We start from the raw sequence: 8219 nt of genomic DNA, 5'->3' as shown, positions 1-8219 counted from the left end.
GTGGCTATGGCCGCCACCATTTGCGTCCCTGCTAGCCAGCGGCCGGATGTCTGGCTGCTGGCAGAGCCGGCCAGAGGCTCCATGGAATCCCCGCGGAGCGGAGCCGGCCAGCGAGGATTCTGGGGGGAGGGATGGAGTGCCTCCCCCCCCAGCCGAACCCGGCAGAGCCAGGTAAGGGGGGTTTCGTACATCCCTAAGAGGGCCTTTTCCTTTCCTGCCCCTCAGTTGTGGAATGACCTGCCAGTTGAAATGCACCTGCTGACCTCGTTGAAGGTTTTAAAGTGGGAATTAAAGACTGTTATTCCGGTAGGCCTTCCCGTTTTAGAACTCTCATTCCTCTTGGTTGACTGTCACGTGCTGTTTTTATGCTATATTGTTTGTATTCTTGTTGGGGTTTTTTGGTTAAATTGTTTTTAACTTTGTATGCTAGAGTATTTTGAATACAGGTGGGTTATAAATTGAATAAATAAATAAATAATCATGTCCTTGACCTCTCCAGCCATCTGTGTCTCTGCAGCTTCCGTACAGAGATAGCACAGCATTACATAGGTGAAGGAAATTGGTTAGACATAAGGAATGTGCTGTGATTCCAGTCATCAGTCCAGTCATCACTTATTCCTAAAGGTTATTCTTAACTCATAAGAAGACCAAGGGGCTGTCAATGAGGTCAATGAGGGGTGCACAGAGTTTACAAGCTGGTGAGAGAGATGCTTAGGAATGGCCCTCGTCGGGGGCGGGAATCAAACACCCCTCTCCAAAGAGTCAAACAAACAAAGAAAAAGCCTCCAGTAGCATCTGCTGAGAAAGATGGCGGGATTTCCCTTATACACCTGAGCAGGGGCTCAAACCCTGGACAATGGATTAAGAGCCTGATGCTCTGTCAATTCAGTTACCTAGGCACAGAAAGAAGCTAGTCTCACTCTGGAAGGATGGCACAGCAACAGTGAAAAGGACTGATGTCATCTTCTTCCAGTACACCAAAGTCAAAGGCCAAGAGAGAGCTGTGCTGTGTGCCTGTTGGCCCCGTGGGGACAATGGCTAAAACAAGTGGAAGTGGGTGGCTCCAATGTCAGTGGGACAGTGAATCCACTCTGGGTTTCAGTCAGAACTCTAAAGGAACTCCTTTAGAGTTTTGGTTGGTTCTGACTGAAACCCAGATGGATTCACTGGCCCACTGACATCAGAGCCACCAGCCTCCACTGGCTAAAACCTCTCCCACGGCCTTCCCCCACCCCCAATTCACTGGTGAATTAGAAGGCGGCACTTCACTACTGCAACTAAGAATAAAGAGATGACCAAATACACATGTCTGCCAGACAAGGGGGAGTGCAGAGAAGATGCCTGGACTCGAACCCTGGGCCCTCAGATTAAAAGTCTGATGCTCTACCAACTGAGCTACCCAGGCTCTGTGCAAAAAGACAGGAAACACTGCTGCAGATTGGAATTCCTCTCCATCCAGAGAGGATGGAGTCCCTTGTGTGTCTGTGAAAGGCAAGATTCAGACAAGAGCCTTGGAGCATTGTCAAAGAAGACTGAGAGGTCTTCACTGAGGCCATCGAGGCCATGGATAGGTGCACTGAGCTTCCAATAGGGACAGACAAATCGGTCAATTTTGGTTTCGCTCAGTTTCTCATTATTCTGTTCCTAGGTTCAATTCATACTGAAATTGGAGAACTTTTCCAATCTTAAGTTCGGTTCATCCTGAATGCTGAGAATTTTTTTAAAAATTTGCATGAAAATTTGTAGAAAAATTTGTGCACATTTCTCAGAATACGTTAATTTTTCTATGCAATTTTGTCTAATTTGCACATTTTTTTGCAAGCAATTTTCTGCATATACTGTATTTCTCAATGCTATTTTCACTAATTTAAACATTTTTGTGGGCATTCCCCCCCGCCCCCCCAGAGAACTCCTTTGCAAAGTTTGGAGAAACACGAATTTTGAAAAATAACTGAGCTTAAGTTTACATACTGGTTCAAAAGCACAAGATTTGGCAAGTTCATATTATAAGGAGAACTGAACCAATTTCTTCCCTATCCCTAGCTTCTAAGCTGGACAGCTGATGAGACAACTGTCCTGTGAGGGTCCTCTAAGGAAATATGCTTTACAAAAAGCAAAAGAAGCCTCCGCTGAGAATGATGACTTGCTTTAGTTCACCAGCCCTGGCAGAGCCCAAGCCCTGGTCCATCAGATGATGGCTGTGCTGGCTGAGTGACTGAGGCAAGGGAAGAGGAGACCTAACCACACCCACCTCCTTCTGAAAGGAGGATGCCATGACTGTGAGAAGGCCTGCTGCCACACCATCCCCATCCCAGCAGGCAAAGAGAAGGCTCTACCATCCACATCCTGGCTTTGTGTGGATGACAGCTAGAGCTGATCCCACCAATTGTCTGACTCCCCAAGGGAAAAAAGGGGGCCCTTTGCTCCTCCAGCTAAGGAGGAAGGGATAAGCCTCACATGTGCCTTCCAGGCAATGGAGAGCACACCTAAGATACTTGGACAGGGACTCGAATCCTGGGCCCTCAGATTAACAGTCTGATGCTCTACCAACTGAACTATCCAGGCTCTGCACAAAACAGGCTTTGGCCCTTCTTTCTGGCAGCATGCCACAGTCCTGGTGGCAGAGCTGGAATTCCTCTCCATTCAGAGAGGAGGGGAAGTTGGAGGAGTCACCCATGCATGTATGGAAGGCAAAAGCCTTGCAGGAACCATGAAAGAAGACAGATGCTTGGAGCATCCTGAGCTGGACAGTTGGCAAATCAGACACCAAGCCCTCTTGGTGGGATCACACACCTCTCTACAAAGAGGAGAAGATGCCTTCAGAAGCCTTTGCTGAGAAAAGCAACTGATTTTCCTTCACCTGCTCAAGCAGGGGCTCAGTCCTTGCACTGTCAGATTAAAAGTCTACCAAATGAGCTACCTGGGCACAGAGAAATGCCTGTCCATACCCTAAGCGAATGACACAATGCCAGAGAGAAGGATGTCTGCCATTGCCCCACCTACACACAGCAGGCCAAGGTCAAGAGAGGGCTCCATGGCACACACCCAGACCTTGTGCGAATGACAGCTACCGCCGCTCCCATGCTTAGGGTGGCCTCTATTTTGGAGAGCTGGCAGAAGACAGTCCTCTCTTTGGAAGTGTCCTCTGTTTAAAGAGGTGTCCAGTCTATGACTGGTTTAAAGTTGAAGAACCACAAGAAGGGAGAGCTGTGAAGTTGCCCTTCAGCATTCAGCACCTGGACAGCAGACTGAGCAGGCACACAGGTCACCTGGGCCATATTGACACCTCATGTCACATCGACATGATCCCATCCTGGTGACACTGTACCCCTCTGCTGCATTTATACCTCATAGCACACACAATGACATCTGTTGTGTATTTTGGATAACACAGAATAAAAAGCAGGACATAACGCTAGAAAAATGGTATATGGAATGCATCATGTGCCCCAACAGTTCTCAGTGCGCTTCAATACTGACAAAAAGCGCTAGTGCAGATCTAGCCCTAGTCAGTCTGTTCCACTATGGTGAGATGTATTGTATTTCTGTTTCAATGTTAGTTATTATTTCTAAATTTGTACCAATACATATATATTTGCATAAATTATGCATATTGCATAATGTTATGCAAATTGGTGTCCTCTTTTTGGGAGATGCTTTTCCTCTTTTTTAGCAATGCATAACTGCTTACCCTACCCATGCCCCCCTTCCCTGTGAAGAAGATGGGGGCTCTTTACTACTGTAACTAGCAAGAAAGGGATAAGCTTCACACAGATGCCCGTGACACCTGTGAGAATGCACAGAAGACGTCTGGACAGGGACTTGAACCCTGGGCCCTCAGATTAAAAGCCTGATGCTCTACCAATTGAGCTATCTAGGATCTGCACAAAAGGGGCCTCGGTCATCCTTACTGGCAGCAATTCATAGCCATCACTACAGAGCTGGAATTGCTCTCAATCCAGAGAGCAAGGGCAGTTGGAGGAATCAGCCACACGTTTGTGAAAGGCAAAAGCCAGGCAGGAACAATAAAGAAAAAGACTGAGGGGCCTTCACCGAGGCCTTTGATGGCTGTGTGGAGCAGTGCTGTGCTGAGTCCTGCCCCCCTATTTTCCCTCCTTGTGAAAGAAGCATTGCTTTTTCTGCCTCTTTCACAGGCAGGGGGAGAGTTTTCTCCTTGGGGAGGGGGAAAAGGTTTCCACATATCTTTTAAAAGTGCAGGCAATTCTTGAGGGAACTTCTCCTTCTCCTTCTTCTAAACACTCTGCACCTGCAGGAGCCTAGGCCTCTTCTCCACCTGGGAGTTCTTCCTGAATGCCTATTGGAGAGGGTGAGGTCAACTGGTGTCCTGGGAGTTCAGGAAGAACTCCCAGCTGGAGAAGAGTTCTGGACTCCTGCAAGTGCAGGGGGTGTTTTTTAAAAAATAAAAAATAAAAAGACGTTCCCTCAAGAATCGCCTACACTTAAAAAGGTATGTGGAAACCCTGTCCCCCTCACAAGGAGAAAATTCGTCAAAATTCTCACCTCACCCAGCCTCTTTCACCAGAGTTTTTGTCCCCCCCCACTCTTGAAATGCTGAAAATGGAAGAATCAAAATTTTCTGCGCAGCGCTAGTGTGGAGCTTCTGAGATGGACCACTGGTGAGAGAGAAACCTAGTGAGGGAGGTGAGAGGGAAGCCTCCAGGGAATCACACATCCTTCTCCAAAAGGCAAGAGAGGCCTCCAGAGGCCTCCACTGAGGAAAATGACTAGCTCCTCCCCCTCACTCACCCAGGCAGGGGCTTGAACCCTGGACCATCAGATTAAGAGTCTGATGTTCTACCAACTGAGCTACCCAGGCACAGGAAGAGGCCCACTCATGTGCACCTGAGTCTGAGAGGAGGATAGCATCACAACAGTGCTTAGGACTTCATTCCCCTCCCTACCCAGCACGCAAAGATTAAGGCCAGGGGAGATCTCTGGCACCCACTTCCCAGGCCTTTGTGGCTGATGGCTCCAACTGCTCTCCTCGTACCTCTGCTCTAGAGCAAAGAAGGATGCCCTTCGCTCCTCCAAGTAAGGGCTGAACTGCATGTGGTGTTAAATGCGTCTTTGCATCTAACGTGCAAATTTCATGGCCAGGAGGCTGAGAATCAGTGGACTGAGACGGAGAATTTAATCTTTTTCTCCCCTGCTGCAGTCTTGAGGGAAATTCCTCTTTGGAAGCTGATGTTTGAAGTTTTTTGGGGGTGGGGTGGGGAGGAAATCTCCCTTTGGAGCCAATGTAGGATTTCCTTCCAGTGCAGATACTAACTTCAGAAGAGAGATTTTCCTCTGGATTGCAGCATAGGAGGAAAGGGAAAAATCCCCCTGCTCCCACGAATTATCAGCCAGCTCTGCAGATGTAATTTTCATTTAAAAAGACCTGCATGTGTAGTTTTGCACTTAGAAGAAAGAGACAAACCTCACACATGCCTACTGGGCATAGGAAGATGCACATAAGACGCCTGGGCAGGGACTTGAACCCTGGGCCCTCAGATTAAAAGTCTGATGCTCTACCAACTGAGCTACCCAGGCTCTGTGCAAAAAGACCTTGGCCTTCCTTTACAACAGCAAACATTGCTGCATACTAGAGGTGTCAGCGAATTCCGAAAAATAATCAAATGAGTTTAGATTTCTATGAATCCAACCTATGGATTCCACAGTGGACTGGCTTTTCCAAGTTGCATGGATTCCATAGACTTGCAGACTGTTTAAAACAAACAAAGAAACAAACCTTGGAATTTTATGCAAATTTAGTCATTGAAAAATATGTAAAATATAAATCTGTTTAGATATGGAGTGGTATACAAATGTTCCAAATAAATAATAAATAAAATTTTAAAATGCATTTTTTAAATGAAAATGCAAATTTCTCCCATAGGTTAAAGCATGAAAATATGCATTTTTGGTAGGAATTGCATATTTTTTGGGGAAATTTGCACACGGGGGGGATTTATGCAGTTTTGCAAGTGTGAATTTGTGCAAATATGGATTTGTGCAAATTTGGGAAATTGGAAAAGATGCCATCAATGTGCAGAAGATGGAACGAAAGTCACCTGACAATCTGCAAAATGCAAATGGAATGGATTTTACAAAATCCATACATCCCTACTGCAAAGTGAGAATTCCTCTCCATCCAGAGTGCGAGGAAAGAAGAGTCAGCAGCATGTTTGTGAAAGTCAGAATCCAGGCAGAAGCCTTGGAGCACTATCAAAGAGTACTGAGAGGCCTTTGCTGAGGCCGTCAATGGATGCATTGACATAGGGTGGCCATGCGTCCTACTTTACAGAGGACAGTCCTCTATTTGAATGGCTGTCAGAGAACAGTCCTCTGTTGGAAGGTGTCCTGTATTTGAAGGGCTGTCTGATTCAAGTCTGGCTGAGGGACATGGTTATAGGCCTGCCCCTCCTCCCTGCTGTGTTACTCAGGTCTCCTTGGAGTTCAGGTGCTGGGAACAGGGGGTTTATAAGGAAGCCATGGAATGGAATGGGAGTGACACTTTGGTTCACAAGCAGACCTGTCTTTCCTTGAGGGCAGAAAGTTTTTGCCTGGAGTCTGAGATGCAGACAGTCATGCTCACAAAGCTGTCGTCAAGTTCTGGAACAATGGACCAGTATGAGAAGACGTTACAGTGTTTGTTACTCCTCACAGCTAGCAGCTCCATGAGTCCAGATGTTCCCGTATACCCTGATAAGGCCTAGGGTAACACCAGCTGCCTAAAACTATGGGAAAATACTATTTTTGCAGGTTTCTTCCTACCCAATATATCTTTCACCAATCCAGAATCAAATTTCTACCTGGAAACTGGAAAGAAGGAAAAAAGCCTGTGGTAAAAGTACAAAACTGGACTTGGAGGTCCGTGCCCAGCTGCCCTCCAATTAAGCTCTGGACACGCAGGTAAGATTCAACTCAAAGTTTATTCGTGTACAACGAAGGCAGCTCTGTCAGCTTAGAGGAAGCGCAGATCAACACTCACCAGTTACATTTATAATCATAATGTGGCTAAATAAATGACATCAGCCAAGCCTAGCATGCATGTCTGCTCATTATCAACTGAACTTTTTACTGAACCATCACCTCTGGCTTTCTCTCAGAGCCCTGCAACTTTTGCAAGGACGATGATTCATGGGTCTGGGGTGAGTTGCTGTGGAGACAAGATAACTTATCTCTACTGTCCTAACAGTTTTTTCTTTTATACGGAAGAAACAAAGACAACAGTTATGGGCTTTTGAGGAATCTGCCACATAGGCATGAAGAAGATGAGACGGCATGGCCTTGCCTTAGTTACTTTCCACAGGCCAAAGTTTAGGGGAGTCAATGAATCAAAAAAGTGACTGAACCCTAGGAGAGGAATTTCGTTCCTTTCTTTCTATTGTTTTTCCCCCTTTTTGCATAGCTCAGGTTTTTGCTAACAGATTTTTGCTAGCTTGGGGGCCTTTAGGGCCATAGTTAGCATGTTTGCCTTCTTTTTGAGAAAACAAGGAATTTCTTACTTTGATCATGTCCCTTCTTCATGGTGCATCCCAGAACCCCCTGAGGGAGAGTCTGTCCACTCCATTGAGGATGGGGCTGCCCCATGATTATTGGCCAACATAAATATTACAAAATAGACCCACTGGGTTTTATCCAAGGCATATATGAATATCAGTAATTCATTCAACTGGTCCCAAATTATGGTGTGTGTCCCGGGCAACCATTTCCTGACCAGTACCACCATGCCAGGCCCTTAAATACTACTGCATGTCAGTTATTACTACTGCATTACCAGTGCCCAGGGGTCCAGATAGTTGTGGTCCTAGATGGAAGCACATTATCATGTAGAGAGAAGAAAATGGAAGCAAAATTGGAGATTGTGCTTAAGGATATTGATGTAAACTTATGTCCCTTGCTGACCATAGGGGTGAAGGTGGCCGTAGCTATTTTGGCCCAGGGAAAAGGGGATTTTCCTCCCCCTGCTTGCTCTCATTCGATGCAGATGGGGCTTATCTTGGGGCGAAAATAAGATGTGATGCCATTTGCAAATGTGTGCATGTTAAAAAAAGAATTCACGGACATGGGGACTCCAATCCAGATCAGGACCCTAAGAAGGAGTAGGCAAGATTATCCCATTGCCCCTGGCAGTGGTCCCAATTTGTATCCCTTCCCTCTCCGCTTCTGCTATTTGCATGGGCAGGAAAGCATCCATTGGCAAAATGTCAGGG

The 8219-nt window shown here is 46.4% G+C and overlaps 4 non-coding genes across 4 annotated transcripts; all 4 read right to left on the bottom strand.

The window, feature by feature from the left end:
* Positions 1-1332: 1332 nt before the first annotated feature.
* On the bottom strand, positions 1333-1401 carry TRNAK-UUU (transfer RNA lysine (anticodon UUU)). The gene has a single exon. It is a non-coding gene; the product is annotated as a tRNA-Lys (tRNA).
* A 2406-nt stretch (positions 1402-3807) lies between these two features.
* Positions 3808-3880, bottom strand: TRNAK-UUU (transfer RNA lysine (anticodon UUU)). The gene has a single exon. It is a non-coding gene; the product is annotated as a tRNA-Lys (tRNA).
* Positions 3881-4764: 884 nt separating this feature from the next.
* Positions 4765-4837, bottom strand: TRNAK-CUU (transfer RNA lysine (anticodon CUU)). Its single transcript has one exon. It is a non-coding gene; the product is annotated as a tRNA-Lys (tRNA).
* Positions 4838-5480: 643 nt separating this feature from the next.
* TRNAK-UUU (transfer RNA lysine (anticodon UUU)) lies at positions 5481-5553 on the bottom strand. The gene has a single exon. It is a non-coding gene; the product is annotated as a tRNA-Lys (tRNA).
* Between the last annotated feature and the right edge of the window lie 2666 nt (positions 5554-8219).

This window comes from Heloderma suspectum, chromosome 2 (genome assembly GCF_057233095.1).
Source record: "Heloderma suspectum isolate Gila_16-S chromosome 2, 16-S_ref, whole genome shotgun sequence".
NCBI classification, from domain to species: Eukaryota; Metazoa; Chordata; class Lepidosauria; order Squamata; family Helodermatidae; genus Heloderma; species Heloderma suspectum.
Note: the sequence above shows the minus strand (reverse complement) of the source record. Positions and strands in the feature narration are given on the sequence as shown.